Source organism: Schistocerca cancellata, chromosome 8, assembly GCF_023864275.1.
Source record: "Schistocerca cancellata isolate TAMUIC-IGC-003103 chromosome 8, iqSchCanc2.1, whole genome shotgun sequence".
NCBI lineage: Eukaryota > Metazoa > Arthropoda > Insecta > Orthoptera > Acrididae > Schistocerca > Schistocerca cancellata.
The window spans coordinates 492,740,306-492,757,275 of NC_064633.1; the positions used below are offsets into that span (position 1 = coordinate 492,740,306).

Here is a 16,970-nt window from a genome sequence, read left to right on the forward strand (position 1 = left end):
GAACGACTGTCTGAAAGCCTCTGTGCGCACTCTAATCTCTCTAATTTTACATCCGTGATCTCCTCGGGAGGTATAAGTAGGGGGAAGCAATATATTCGATACCTCATCCAGAAACGCACCCTCTCGAAACCTGGCGAGCAAGCTACACCGCGATGCAGAGCGCCTCTCTTGCAGAGTCTGCCACTTGAGTTTGTTAAACATCTCCGTAACGCTATCATGGTTACCAAATAACCCTGTGACGAAACGCGCCGCTCTTCTTTGGATCTTCTCTATCTCCTCCGTCAACCCGATCTGGTACGGATCCCACACTGATGAGCAATACTCAAGTATAGGTCGAACGAGTGTTTTGTAAGCCACCTCCTTTGTTGATGGACTACATTTTCTAAGGACTCTCCCAATGAATCTCAACCTGGTACCCGCCTTACCAACAATTAATTTTATATGATCATTCCACTTCAAATCATTCCGCACGCATACTCCCAGATATTTTACAGAAGTAACTGCTACCAGTGTTTGTTCCGCTATCATATAATCATACAATAAAGGATCCTTCTTTCTATGTATTCGCAATACATTACATTTGTCTATGTTAAGAGTCAGTTGCCACTCCCTGCACCAAGTGCCTATTCGCTGCAGATCTTCCTGCATTTCGCTACAATTTTCTAATGCTGCAACTTCTCTGTATACTACAGCGTCATCCGCGAAAAGCCGCATGGAACTTCCGACACTATCTACTAGGTCATTTATATATATTGTGAAAAGCAATGGTCCCATAACACTCCCCTGTGGCACGCCAGAGGTTACTTTAATGTCTGTAGACGTCTCTCCGTTGATAACAACATGCTGTGTTCTGTTTGCTAAAAACTCTTCAATCCAGCCACACAGGTGGTCTGATATTCCGTAGGCTCTTACTTTGTTTATCAGGCGACAGTGCGGAACTGTATCGAACGCCTTCCGGAAATCAAGGAAAATGGCATCTACCTGGGAGCCTGTATCTAATATTTTCTGGGTCTCATGAACAAATAAAGCGAGTTGGGTTTCACACGATCGCTGTTTCCGGAATCCATGTTGATTCCTACATAGTAGATTATGAGTTTCCAAAAACGACATGATACTCGAGCAAAACACATGTTCTAAAATTCTACAACAGATCGACGTCAGAGATATAGGTCTATAGTTTTGCGCATCTGCTCGACGACCCTTCTTGAAGACTGGGACTACCTGTGCTCTTTTCCAATCATTTGGAACCTTCTGTTCCTCTAGAGACTTGCGGTACACGGCTGTTAGAAGGGGGGCAAGTTCTTTCGCGTACTCTGTGTAGAATCGAATTGGTATCCCGTCAGGTCCAGTGGACTTTCCTCTGTTGAGTGATTCCAGTTGCATTTCTATTCCCTTGGACACTTATTTCGATGTCAGCCATTTTTTCGTTGGTGCGAGGATTTAGAGAAGGAACTGCAGTGCGGTCTTCCTCTGTGAAACAGCTTTGGAAAAAGGTGTTTAGTATTTCAGCTTTACGCTTGTCATCCTCTGTTTCAATGCCATCATCATCCCGGAGTGTCTGGACATGATGTTTCGAGCCACTTACAGATTTAACGTAAGACCAGACTTTGACATCGTTTAGCTTCTGTTTGTCTGAGAGGTTTTGGCTGCGTTTAAACTTAGAGTGAAGCTCTCTTTGCTTTCGCAGTAGTTTCCTAACTTTGTTGTTGTACCACGGTGGGTTTTTCCCATCCCTCACAGTTTTACTCAGCACGTACCTGTCTAAAACGCATTTTACGATTGCCTTGAACTTTTTCCATAAACACTCAACATTGTCAGTGTAGGAACAGAAATTTTCGTTTTGATCTGTTAGGTAGCCTGAAATCTGCCTTCTATTACTCTTGCTAAACAGATAAACCTTCCTCCCTTTTTTTATATTCCTATTAACTTCCATATTCAGGGATGCTGCAACGGCCTTATGATCACTGATTCCCTGTTCTGCACTTACAGAGTCGAAAAGTTCGGGTCTGTTTGTTATCAGTAGGTCCAAGATGTTATCTCCACGAGTCGGTTCTCTGTTTAATTGCTCGAGGTAATTTTCGGATAGTGCACTCAGTATAATGTCACTCGATGCTCTGTCCCTACCACCCGTCCTAAACATCTGTGTGTCCCAGTCTATATCTGGTAAATTGAAATCTCCACCTAAGACCATAACATGCTGAGAAAATTTATGTGAAATGTATTCCAAATTTTCTCTCAGTTGTTCTGCCACTAATGCTGCTGAGTCGGGGAGTCGGTAAAAGGAGCCAATTATTAACCTAGCTCGGTTGTTGAGTGTAACCTCCACCCATAATAATTCACAGAGATCTAGAGAGAGAGAGAGAGAGAGAGAGAGAGAGAGAGAGAGAGAGACTATCTCAGAAATTAACTACAAGAAAAGTTGTGTCAACTGTTCTAACAAGAAACTTTCATTTCTTCCAGTTTGTTCTGCAGAAGTCAACTGAATTATCAAACTGTTGCAGTAACATTATATTAAGTCAGTTTCCAGACCACTGCCACAATTTCAAGAACTCCAGATATCAGCTAAGAGCAGTAAAGAATTTAAGGCTTATCACACTTAAAGTACTATTAAAGTACTATTTGAATTCCAGCATTACTATACTGTTAATGTGCTCTGCGAGTCAGTGACAGAACGTGCATGAGAGAGTTTTGTGCTTACAGCATTCCTGAAAGCCATCTGTGACAGAACATGCCTTTGAAAATCATCTCCATACTTCAAATAATAATACTTAGGTTGTCTGATGAAAAATTTGTTTCTGGGTGTTGCCATGGAAAAATAAAAAATGATGTGATTTGCATTTTCTCTACAATTCTCAATAAAGATGGCATAACACTCCTCAGCAGAGTTAAAGTGGGCTTGATAGAAGCGAAGTGAGAGAATAACATTTGTCACATTGTCCTTTTATTTTCCTACATTGATATTAGAAGTTGACCCATTTTATTTATTATGCTTCCTGTTTTGTGGAAGACACTAAATGAATGTTCTTTCAAACACACAATTTTGTATAAGCTGGTGTGTTTGGCTTTACTAGTAGTTGTTTCAGCTGTAACAATATTAGCTCTGCAGATAAGGGTTTGAGGGGATTCTAGCCTGAAAAGACCCAGTGAAAACGTAGAAAAGCACTGGAATAGGATGGATATTGCTTTGGTCAGATACTGGACTCACATTTGGTAGCACAACAGTTCAAATCCCTGTCCAGCCATCCAAATTTAGGTTTTCAAACAATGGAAACTCCATTTTGGAGTATCAGCAATACAACAAAAGGTAGATTGCTCCTTACCATAAAGATCCCACATTAAGCTGCAGACAGGCACAACGAAAAGACACTTATGCATTGACTTCCGGGCAAAACCTTCATCACAAAAGGAAACACTCCACTCGTCCACGTAAGCAAGCACATCTCACGCACACATGATCACTATCTCTGGCAGGTCAGACCAGAATGCAGCTGTCATGTAGAATGGAAGCAACAATCTGGAAGGGGCGAGAAAGGGAAAGGGATAGCACGGTACAGATGGGAAGAGAGAAGACCACTGTCTTGTGTGCAGGGACTAGACTGCCAACAGCAGCAGTGTTGGGAGGCTATGAGGCAGGGATTTAGGGAGGAGGGGGGGGGGGTCGAGAACAGGAAGTGGAAAAGGAGAAGAGCAGGGAAGGGGAAAGGTAGGCAGATGTGTTGGGAGAAGGCAGCACACAGAGGGAGGGAGATGAGAATAAGGAGGAGTTGAGGTGATAGGACGGAGGGATGGAAACTGTTGGGTGAAGGGTGTAGACAGTAGGTTACTGTAGGTTGAGGCCGGAATACTTTTGGGAGCAGAGAATGTGTTATAAGGATAACTCGCATCTGTGCAGTTCAGAGAAGCTGGTGGTGAGCAGAGAAGCTGTTATGCTCAGGTGCATGTAGTGTCACAAGATAGTCTACTCTGCTTTTGGACACAGTTTTGTGGTGGCTGCTCATCCTGATGGACAACTGGCTGGTAGTCACACCAATATGAACAGTTGTATAATGATTGCAGAAGAACTGGTATTTGTTGTGGCTGCTTTCACTGGTGGCCCAGTCTCTTATGGGGTGAGGTAAGCCTGTGACAAAACTTGAATAGGAAGTGCTGTGCAGGTCTTGCACCCCGTTCTCCCACAGGGATACGATTCCTGTGCCATAGGGTTGGGATTGGGGATGGCATAGGGATGGACTAAGATGTTGTGGAGGTTGGATGCGCGACAGAATACCACTTCAGGAGGGGTGGGAAGGCTCTTGGGTAGGATGCCGCTTATTTCAGGGGATGATGAGAGGTAATCATAGCCCTGGCGAAGGATGAGGTTCAGTTGTTGCATTCCAGGGGGTATTGGGTGACAAAGAGGGCACTCCTATATAGCTGGTTCTTGGGAGTGGTTGGAGGAATGGGGGTGTGAGGGGAAACAGCATGGGAGATTTGTTTGCAGACTAGGTCTGGGGATAGTGCCTTCCTGTGAAGGCTTGGTGAGACCCTCAGAATATGGACAAGTGAGTTCTTGTCACTGCAGATATGCCATCCCCCAGTGCCAAGGCTGTATGGGAAGGAATTGTTTATGTGGTAGGGATGGCAACTGTCAAAGTGCAGGTCTTTAACGTAGACAGAGGTGTGGATGGAGCCATCAGAGAGGAGGACATCAACATCCAGGAAGGTGGCACACTGGGCTGACCCGCCGAAGCAGTTAGGAGAGAAGGTGTTGAAGTTGTGAAGGAATGAAGATAGGGGCCTTGGCCGTGAGTCTAGATAATTAAGATACCATCAGTGAACGTGAGCAAGACTAAGGGTTTGGTGTTTTGGGAGGCATTGGAGGCTCCAATGCAGGTGCCTATGGCTGTGCTGTGGACTTGTTTGTATACCTTCCCTTCAAAGGAGAAGTAGTTGTGAGGTAGGATAAAGTTAGTAATGTGTATGAGGAATGAGATAGTATGTTTAGAGGAAATTGGGAAAAGTAGTATTCAGTATTGGTAAGACCACGAGCATGAAGTGATGCTGATGTATAGGGAGGTGGCATCAACAGTGATGAGTAGGTATCCAGGAGGAAAGGGGTAGAGATGATGCAGACTTGGTGAAGGAACTGATTGGTATCTTTGAAGGCTAGATTGTGGGGATTTGGTTGGAGGTGTTGGTCAATGAGGGCCAAAATTCTTCCAGTGGGGGCATAATAACAAGCTACACTGCAAAGTTTAACTTCATCGCGCTATTTTGACACTAAAACTGCTAGGTTGCTGGCATTGGCAAAAATCAAAAGCAGGAATGTCGATATGAAGTGATCCGGACAAATCCAAGATGGGATGAAACTGAATGACAGACCCATCAGACACCTTTTGTTGTGCCACTTGCATGCAGTTACTCTTGATAGCAAAAGTAGTTATTGCCAAGCGTAAATGTGCATCATTTTCCTCTCAATTTTTGCTCTGAGGGAGATAGGCGAACTGCTAGCTTGTTGATGTACAGAATATCTAATGGTAACTCAATACTTAAATATACAGCTCTAAAACCAGTGTTATATTTACAATATGTGCCAGTATTTTTATAGACCAGTAGGTCGATATTTTTTTCCGTCAATATATCGATGGCCAATATTGATATTTTTTTTAAATATCAGTATATCAGATTCCCCATATTTTTAAAAATATCAGCAGTTCAAAGTGGAATACAACAGCAGGTGAGAACCCAAATAGAGGAGGTGGAGCAGTGTCCGTGGCTGATGCCAGCAAGAAAAACAGTAATGTCTCCTCTGCAGTAAAACCCTGCAGATATTTTTTTTAACTGGGTCTTAAAGGTACAAACCATGTGCTCGGCCAAGATAAACAGATAATAACAAACACAACACTTTATTACTTTAAGAACACAGATACAGGAAAACACGTGCCATGGAGTAGCTGCACTACTAATCCAAAATACATAGGCTGAAGGTCAACACATGACTGAAAGCGAAGAGACTGGAAGGCTCTGCCAATACTAGTGTCTAGTGGCTTCCATAGCACTCCATACAGCTGTGCACCCAGGTTGTTGGAGTGGAACCTTACGTGATCACTATTGATGAAAGCTCAGTCTGTCACTCAACACTGTGACTGTGATTAGCTTCCTTGTTCAAATAAGGCTCTTTAAAAGCTTAAATGTTATTATTTAATGTCTGTATTCTCCAGGATCTTAATTATTGAGCTTGTCAGGAGTATAAAATTAATTTTATCCAAATAGTTTACTCTTTAAATTATTTATATTTGATAAATGATTTTAATTGCCATATTGATAACTGTTATCTAAACTACAGGTACTTTTTATGCTGCTTCAAAATACTTCTATCACCCTCATTCAGAACTGATTTTCATTTGATCTTTTTTTCTTAGTTCTAGCCGTATGTTGCACTCACAATTACAAGTGTCTTCCCCTACTTATGTGTTATTTTCAGATGGAGAGTTTTTGAATGCCACTGTCTCCTGTCAGTTTTCATGTTCTATGACCTGTCAGCCTACTTGCATGATACACTTCATGTTGATGCACTGTTAGCAACCAGCCTGTGTATTTGGTGCAAAATTAAGGACATAGTGCAGTATATTTACACTGTACCTGTGATGGTGTTTATGCACCTGTACAATAATTCTGTCTAGTGAACATCCATGTCATACCAAACAATCACAGCAACCTTAGTTTAGCACATTGAAGAATTGGTTAGGACTAAGTTTTCGCTTTGGAGGTATCTCATCTACACTTATGCTACTGGTACATACCATCTGTGTTTGTGTTGTGACTCGCCGATCATTCAAAGTGCCGCCGCGCAATTACGCGCGTCCTCTATGTTCGGCGCTGTCTGCCAGCCATGCAGCAGCTGTGCCACCTAAGCGGCCAGCCGAGCAGCGGCCGCTAGACTGGGACTCAGTGCTTATTCGAATGCTAACGAATACACTTGTCAACTTACTCTGTGACTTACATGTGTTGTTGTGTCGTTCCAAAATATATGTGTTAAACTTGAAGTTCTAACAATTGGCGACGAGGTCGTGGATTTTTCCTTTTCACCGTTGACTCACAGGGTTCCATGGCTACTGTCGAGCAACTCTTGCAAAATCTCCTGGAACAGCAAACACTTCTAACAGCGGCGATTCGCGATTTCGTCGCGGCGTCAAATGCGGGGCGTTTTTCGTCGTTGGCTATACCTCCTTTTCCTCCTTACGACGAGACGGCGGAAGAATGGTCTGATTATGAGAAACGTCTTCGACAGCACTTCTTGGCATTTCATGTCACGGACGAACAACCATGTAAGTATCTGTTCCTTTCCTGGATTTCACCTCAAATGTATCGGTTGTTGTCGCAATTGGCTCCTTTGAAGGATCCTGCGTCTTTGTCCTTCGCTGAAATGTGCTCACTTCTGTCTGTCTATTTTCAAAAGCAAACGCATGTGGTAGCCTCTCGTGTTGCCTTTTATCGTTGTCAAAAACAACCAAATCAATCCTATCGCGCTTTGGCTGCTGAACTTCACGGCCTCAGTCGAAAGTGTCAATTTGTTACTGACGTTCACAAAGAATCCTATGCCGATTCCATGGTACGGGATGCTATTATCCGGTCAGCGCCCAACAAAGAAGTTCGGCAACGCGCCCTTCAGTTGGTGAATCCGACTCTAGATGAAGTTCTCTCCATTGCGCAGTCTTTTGAAATTTCTCGCGCCGTTGGGGCGCAAATAGAAGCGTGGGGTGATGTCGGGGAATACAACCTCTGCGCTGTTGACGACGCATGCGGCGCGTCCCCGCCGGCCGACGTGGCCGCAGTGCGCTCCCACGCGCAGCCTCGGCCTAGCCGTAAACGACGACGTCATGTGAAGCGGCTTTTCAGAAATTAAAGACTATGCTGAAACAGGCCCCGTGCCTGGCTACTTATCGACCTGGCAAACATCTTGTTCTTGCCACAGACGCCTCTCAATACGGGGTCGGTGCAGTCCTTGCGCACCGTTTTTCTGACGGTTCGGAACAACCCATTGCTTATGCCTCCAGAACGCTCACGGATGCCCAACAAAAGTATTCTCAAATTGAGAAAGAAGCTTTGGCCATCATTTATGCTCTTCATAAGTTTGGTGTTTTTCTCTATGGCTCCAAATTTCATATTGTTACGGATCACAAACCACTTGTTTCCTTGTTTCATCCATCGACGTCACTTCCCAACAAGGCTGCACACCGCCTCCAGCGTTGGGCTCTTTACTTGTCCCATTTCAATTATGAGATTCATTTCCGGCCAACGGCTCAACATGCAAATGCTGATGCTCTGTCTCGCCTTCCCATGGGTCCTGATCAGGCATTCGATTGGGACGAACTTTTGTGTTTCCACCTGGATGTTGCCGAGCAGCGGGTTGTGGACGGGTTCCCCATCACTGGGGACAGGCTGGCGGCTGCTACGGGTTCTGACCCTACCCTCTCCCGGGTTTTACGCTGTATTCAGAAGGGTTGGCCAGATCGCCCGTCCGCTAAGACCTCTGATCTGTTGCGGAACTACTACACTTTGCGCTACCGCCTCACGGCTAGGAATGGTGTTATCCTCCTCTCCACTAACAATACTTCGCCGCGTGTTGTGGTACCTGCGTCTTTGCGTGCTTCGGTCTTGCGCCCCCTTCACCAAGGGCACTGGTGTGTGTCTCGCACAAAATCTCTGGCGCGCCGTCTTGTGTACTGGCCTGGCATCGACTCTGAAATAGCACACATGGTCGCTGCCTGCAGCCCTTGTGCGTCACAGGCCGCTGCCCCGAAGTCATCTTTGTCACCGTGGCCTTCGCCTGAGAAGCTCTGGGAGCGCATTAATGCTGACTTTGCGGGACCCTTTTTAGGTACTTATTGGCTCCTCGTAATTGACGCCTACTCTAACTTTCCTTTCATTGTACGTTGCACGTCACCTACCACCGCTGCAACCACCAGTGCTCTCGCCCGCATTTTTTCTTTGGAAGGCCTCCCCTCTACTCTTGTTACTGATAATGGTCCGCAATTTTCCTCTTCCGAATTTGCGGATTTTTGTGCTCGTCATGGCGTTACGCATGTCACGGCCCCGCCGTTCCATCCACAATCCAACGGTGAGGCTGAACGACTGGTCCGCACATTTAAGGCTCAGATACGGAAACTTCTGACTTCTTCTGCTGCTGATGAGGCGCTTCTCCAGTTTCTGGCGTCTTACCGTTTCACCCCCATTGGCGACCACAGCCCGGCTGAGCTCTTACATGGCCGACAGCCCCGCACGCTACTTCATCTTCTGCGGCCTCCCAACTCAGTGCCGCGGGTGCCTTCACTTGGCCGGTTCACCACCGACGACCTCGTCTGGGTACGGGGATATGGCAGGCGGCCAAAATGGAGCCCAGGCCGCATCTTAAGACACCGTGGCAGACGCCTGTATGAAATCCAGACGGACACGGGTGTTGCAGTGCGTCATTCGGACCAGCTTCGGCCTCGGGTGCCAGCAACGCCTGTTCCGAATGCCGCCACACCACCTTTGGCTCTACCTGATGCTCGGGATCTTGGCATCTCTCAATACTCACAACGCAGCCCTCTCACCGTCATCGCGATGCCAGCACCAGAACGGACGCCACCAGGAGACGTGCCCAGGCAGGAACCGGAGGACCATCCTCTGTCTGAGCAAATCTACTCGCCTCCTCCTCCAATGGACGCCGACACATCGCCCATGTCTCCTGTCATATCAACTGGACTTGCCACAATGGGCAGATTGGTGCATGGGGCCCCAGCAGATTCGACCCCTACGTCTCCTGTCATCTCGACCCGTTATCATCGGGGACACTTCCGTCCGCACGGGAAGCCGCCTCCTCGAGACTTTACGGCGAGTCAGACAACGCCTATGGACGTTAGCCATCTCCAGGACACCTCCATCAAGACCAGTGCAACAATTTCAAAGGGGGGAAAAGTGTTGTGTCTCGCCGATCATTCAAAGTGCCGCCGCGCAATTACGCGCGTCCTCTATGTGCGGCGCTGTCCGCCAGCCATGCAGCAGCTGCGCCACCTAAGCGGCCAGCCGAGCAGCGGCTGCTAGACTGGGACTCAGTGCTTATTCGAATGCTAACGAATACACATGTCAACTTACTCTGTGACTTATATGTGTTGTGTCGTTCCGAAATATATGTGTTAATCTTGAAGTTCTAACAGTTTGGCTATTTCAAACCAATGGTGAGAAAAATGTGATTATTGGGAGTTTGATTATTTCATCTCATTGCCTGTTTGTACCCTCTGTGATATACAGAAACTGCTTGTACTTCAGGAGAGAGGATTTATCATAGCAATCATGCATTCCAAATATTACACTGGTTGGCTTTCGCTTATTCACAGAATTTCAGAATTATTTGTGTGGAAAGGCTTGCAGGGTGTATACGCCCAGGACAACCGGGAAATCCTGGAAAAACATGGGAATTTTTACATCCTGAGAGAAATCAGGGTAAAACCCAGAAATTTTTCAAAATTCTGGAAGGTTTCCATTGTTTTAGATTTCAGTTAAATTTTGTTATTTTGCTTGCTAAGAGCTGATACTCCAAAGAAGAGTTTTACCTTAGCCCGCTACTGCAGAATAATGCTGCAGCAATAAAACATAAATGAGAGAATAACACCAAATTAAAACTACAGCGTCATCTATAACAACAAAATTCAGTAAACACACGGGCTTTTGCAAAACACAAAATGTGTCAAAGGCTTCAGGACAAAAATTATGCAGTACTTTGGAACAACAAGTGTCCTACTATGAGTGTGAGATCACAGCTGTTTATATTTCTTAACTGGTCACAGGAAAATATTATGAATGGTTGTTTGATAAGTGTTACTTGATAAGTAAATTTCCTTTTACGCAAGATGAATCAAGTTATGTGTGAGACTGAGAAATGAATTTCTTAAATCACAGAGCATTTGACTCTCATACAAAACTTAACACTTGGAGGGCCAGTCAGTTGGAAAAATTTTGAGCCCAAAAGACAAGCCATTTAAATGATTATTTAAAATCTTACTGGCACATTTGTGTTTGATACATCTTGAAGTGTAACACAGACTGAGAAAGACCAAACTTCAAGATTAGTTTTTCATGTTTATTTTACTTCTTTCATAAATTATCAATTATGCAATAATGATGGCAAAAAGTATAATTGTGCTTCAAAAAAAGGGTGAGGTGAGTTCAGGATTTTCACACGTAATTGGCTTTTCTATAGAAAAGTCAAAGTGCTTGACAGAACATTTATTCAGCCAGGTAACCCATGAAATGTTCAGTGCACAGTAGTGAAATTTATAATTGTGCTTTTCAGAAATATTCAGCTGCTGCAATTTAAGTTGTGCTCTTAGGATCCTGCCAAACCACACCCTCGGAAAAAAAATAGCAAAAAATTTTTGACAATTGATATTATACGTGAAAGCATAGTTTTTCTTGTAGCTATACTGTATGTATATTAATTTAAATCATTAACTTTTTGTATTTGTGTGTCTCCACTACTTAACAGTGATGTTGCTTGGAAGATTACGTGTCCTACGTTGTGAATATCTGCTGTCATTGGCTGGCGATATCACATCAGCTGTGTTGGGTTCCATTTTCTAAAGTGCCGGGAAGTTCTATGCCAGTATATGAAACCTTTACCCTTTAAAGGACTGCCAAGTTTTAAAGCTCCAAGGGAAAGTATATTGCCACTTAATACAAAAAAATGTACTTTCATCCTGGGCATAGTATGTGTCTACTTGGGGGAGAAATGTATCTTCACCCATGAAAAGTTGTATCTTTAGTCATGAAATCCAGGCAAAAAGTGGGAATTTTTTTCCTTGCCCGCATATACACCCGAACTTGCAGACAAGTTATTCTAGATGTCTCTACTTTATGTGGTATGTTACAACAATGAAAACAATCAATTATTGACAAAATTATTTAATAGGATAGATAAAAAATCTACTCACCAAGCAGTGTCAGAACACAAAACATAAAAGATGGTTGTAACTGGCAAGCTTTCGGAGCCAGTGGCTCCTTCAGGCAGATGGGGTGAAGGAAAAGGACTGGAGATTATGCTTAAACATTATGGATGAGTTAATAAGAGTGAAAAAGTAAGTGCATTGTATGTAACAGAGGTGGGAAGGGGGTGGTGAAAAATAGACAGGTAAGACAATGAAAGATATAGGAAACTAAGACAGAGCGAAGCAAAGAGTAGTTGCAATGAAGAAATGCTGATATGGAAGAAGTTAATGTAAACTAAGGCCAGGTGAGTGGCGAGAACCAAGGACATGTTGTAGTGCTAGTTCCCACCTGCAGAGTTCTGAGAAACTGGTGTCTGGGGGAAGAATCCAGATGGCGCATATGTATCACATTGTAGAGCATGCTCTGCAACAGGATGCTGTGAGTCGCCAGTATACACGCTCTGCCTTTGCCCATTCATCCTAATTGGTAATTTGGTGGTAGTTGTGCCAATCGATGTAGAATGTCCAACAGTGTTTGCATAACAGCAGGTATATGACGTGTTGTTTCTCAAGTGGCTCTCCCTTTCATTGTATATGTTTTGTCAGTTACAGGGCTGTTATAGATGGTGTAGTAGCAACTTTCCTTTTCATAATATTGTTACATTCCACCCTGGATTTTCCATTGTTTGATTTTCTGTATCTTTCATTGTCTTACCCATCTATTTTTCATGGCCCCTCACCTGCCTCTGTCAGAGTACAGTGCACTTAGCTTTTCACTCTTATTAACTCATGCATGTTGTTTAAGCAATAATATCTGGCTTCCACTCTCAGGTTTTCAAATGTCGTCTGATGCAGTCCCCAACACTCAGTCTTTCCTTCTCATCCCGTACGGTAAGTATCCCCTGACCCTCAGTTCTGAGTGACTTTTCCAAAATCTACCCCTTTTTGTAGACCTCTCCAGTCCTTTTCCTTCCACTTCAACCTTTCAGCTTGAAGAAGGAGCCACTGGCTTTGAAAGATTGCCAGTTACAACCGTCTGTGTGTCATATGTTGAAATACAGATTTGCTCTGTGTGAGTCATGAACAGAAATACATTTACTTGATCCGCTCTCATATGTAACCTTTCCTAACAGACTGTTAAAACCATTTGTATCAAAAGGAAACTTCACTTTAGAAAAGTACTAACAATGTACGCACGCACATAAAAGTGCGTGTAACTATCCAGCTACTGGAACTAGTAGTCCGCTCCTCAGGGAGCAAAGAGGGGTGATTTAAAACAGAAGGGCAAGTCATTCAGATACCAGAATGAGAGACATCCACCTGCGACCCCCACAAAAAATTCAAATTATTCAGCAAAACATAAAATTCACACCTATGATATTATGAAAGGGATACATTGTTACCATACAGAGGAGACATTGAGTTGCAGACAAGCACAACAGAAAGACTGCTGTACATTTTAGCTTTTGGCTGAAAGGCCTACTTGTAAAGTAGGGGAAAAAAATCGCGCGCGCACACACGCGGGTGTGTGCGCCCGCTCAAACACTTTCTTGCGCGCGCGCGCGCGCACACACACACACACACACACACACACACACACACACACACACACACACCTCATATGCACATGATCACTGGCCCTGGCATGCTGTGAAGCAGTTGTTGACAGCCTTCCTTCCAACAAAAGCTTTTCTGAACTGTGCAGATGGGAATCTCCCTGCAGTGTATCCTATGTTCCATACCCCCTGGTCTCAACCTTTGCTAGCCCCTGTCTTCCTCTTACCTGTCCCCTTCCCTGCTCCCACTCCAGCACAACACAGCCTTTCATTCCATCAGTGCACCCACTAGCTCTTTTCCCCTTCAATACTTCTTTCTTTTCCTCACTCCCCTCCTCCCCCTAAACTTCCCAACTGCATCTGTCATCTCTACCCTGTCCCCACCATGTCCCTGCTATTCCCCCCTCCCCCCCCCCCCCCCTGCCCATCCTGTGCCTACGCCTTACCCCACTACCTGACTGCTGCTCCCATCTTGTTCCGTTACATGTAGCAGTCTTTTTGTTGTGCCTGTCTGCAACTCAAAGTTTTCTCTATGTGGTTAGTAGCAATTTGACCTTCTTTTCATAATACTGTTGTTATTTCATCCTAGACTTTCCATTGTTTGGTATTCACAACTATGCATTCTCATAATCTGTCACAGTTTATGTTGCACAGTAGCTGTCTCATCTTAGCAACAGTAATATGGAGAAACAAGGGTGGATACAGTGTTTGGAGAAATTTATTAACTCCTTTATTGTTCATCTATTCATACAGCTCACTAATGACCATATTTTCCTTTCATTGTATACAATATTTACTTCTATGCCTTGTGAGCCCCACAGCAGGTGTGTCACTTCTGTCATTTGATTTTTCCTTATTTCTCTTTATTACTCAGATTTATTGGTGGGTGTACAAAGGAAATAACATTTTTTTCATTCTCTTGCAAGTTATCAATAGCTGCAATATGTGTATTCATTTTAAACTTCGTAATTAATGTTGCTATGTTGGATATGTTATGATATGTGGAAGAGGTACTGACATAGGAAAGACACAGTGCAAAGTAAACATGGGAACTTGTTGTTGTTGTGGTCTTCAGTCCTGAGACTGGTTCGATGCAGCTCTCCATGCTAACCTATCCTGTGCAAGCTTCTTCATCTCCCAGTACCTACTGCAACCTACATCCTTCTGAATCTGCTTAGTGTATTCATCTCTTGGTCTCCCTCTACGATTTTTACCCTCCACACTGCCCTCCAATAGTAAATTGGTGATCCCTTGATGCCTCAGAACATGTCCTACCAACCGATCCCTTCTTCTGGTCAAGTTGTGCCACAAACTCCTCTTCTCCCCAATTCTATTCAATACCTCCTCATTAGTTATGTGATCTACCCATCTAATCGACATTCTTCTGTATCACCACATTTCAAAAGCTTCTATTCTCTTCCTGTCCAAACTATTTATCGTCCATGTTTCACTTCCATACATGGCTACACTCCATACAAATACTTTCAGAAAATTCCTGTCACTTAAATCTATACTCGATGTTAACAAATTTCTCTTCTTCTGAAACGCTTTCCTTGCTATTGCCAGTCTACATTTTATATCCTCTCTACTTCGACCATCGTCAGTTATTTCGCTCCCCAAATAGCAAAACTCCTTTACTATTTTGAGCGTCTCATTTCCTAATATAATTCCCTCAGCATCACCCAACTTAATTCAACTACATTCCATCATCCTCGTTTTGCTTTTGTTGATGTTCATGTTATATCCTCCTTTCAAGACACTGTCCATTCCATTCAACTGCTCTTCCAAGTCCTTTGCTGTCTCTGACAAAATTACAATGTCAACGGTGAACCTCAAAGTTTTTATTTCTTCTCCATGGATTTTAATACCTACTCCGAATGTTTCTTTTGTTTCCTTTATTGCTTGCTCAATATACAGATTGAATAACATCGAGGAGAGGCTACAACCCTGTCTCACTCCCTTCCCAACCACTGCTTCCCTTTCACGCCCCTCGACTCTTATAACTGCCATCTGGTTTCTGTACAAATTGAAAATAGCCTTTCGCTCCTTGTATTTTACCCCTGACACCTTCAGAATTTGAAAGAGAGTATTCCAGTCAACATTGTCAAAAGCTTTCTCCAAGTCTACAAATGCTAGAAACGTAGGTTTGCCTTTTCTTAGTCTAGCTTCTAAGATAAGTCGTAGGGTCAGTATTGCCTCACGTGTTCCCATATTTCTACGGAATCCAAACTGATCTTTGCCGAGGTCGGCTTCTACCAGTTTTTCCATTTGTCTGTAAAGAATTCGCATTAGTATTTTGCAGCTGTGACTTATTAAACTGATAGTTCAGTAATTTTCACATCTGTCAACACCTGCTTTCTTTGGGATTGGAATTATTATATTCTTCTTGAAGTCTGAGGGTATTTCGCCTGTCTCATACATTTTGCTCACCAAATGGTAGAGTTTTGTCAGGACTGGCTCTCCCAAGGCTGTCAGTAGTTCTAATGGAATGTTGTCTACTCCGGGGGCCTTGTTTCTTCTCAGGTCATTCAGTGCTCTGTCAAACTCTTCATGCAGTATCGTATCTCCCATTTCATCTTCATCTACATTCTCTTACCTTTCTATAACATTGCCCTCAAGTACATCGCTCTTGTACAGTCCCTCTATATACTCCTTCTACCTTTCTGCTCTCCCTTCTTTGCTTAGAACTGATTTTCCATCTGAGCTCTTGATATTCATACAAGTGGTACTCTTTTCTCCCAAGGTTTCTTTAATTTTCCTGTAGGCAGTATCTATCTTACCCCTAGTGAGATAAGCCTCTACATCCTTACATTTGTCCTCTAGCCATCCCTGCTTAGCCATTTTGCACTTCCTGTCAATCTCATTTTTGAGATGTTTGTATCCTTTTTGCCTGCTTCATTTACTGCATTTTTATGTTTTCTCCTTTCATCAATTAAATTCAATATCTCTTCCGTTACCCAAGGATTTCTATTAGCCCTCATCTTTTTACGTACTTGATCCTCTGCTGCCTTCACTACTTCATCCCTCAGAGCTACCCATTCTTCTTCTACTGTATTTCTTTCCCCCATTCCTGTCAATTGTTCCCTTATGCTCTTCCTGAAACTCTGTACAACCTCTGGTTTAGTCAGTTTATCCAGGTCCCATCTCCTTAAATTCCCACCATTCTGCAGTTTCTTCAGTTTTAATCTACAGTTCATAACCAATAGACTGTGGTCAGTGTCCACATCTGCCCCTGGAATTGTCCTACAATTTAAAACCTGGTTCCTAAATCTCTGTCTTACCATTATATAATCTATCTGAAACCTGTCTGTATCTCCAGGCTTCTTCCTTGTATACAACCTTCTTTTATGATTCTTGAACCAAGTGTTAGCTATGATTAAGTTATGCCATGGAAATCCTTGGGTGACAGAAGAACTTAGTTTAATGAATGTAGGCAGTAGTTAATAATTAGTGTGGGAAGGAATATATT

At 43.6% G+C, this 16,970-nt stretch overlaps 1 protein-coding gene across 1 annotated transcript in view; it reads left to right on the plus strand.

The window, feature by feature from the left end:
- The window catches only part of LOC126095199 (DNA helicase MCM9-like), a 152,632-nt gene that overhangs the window by 80,686 nt on the left and 54,976 nt on the right, over positions 1–16,970 (plus strand). The gene's annotated exons all lie outside the window — the stretch shown is intronic.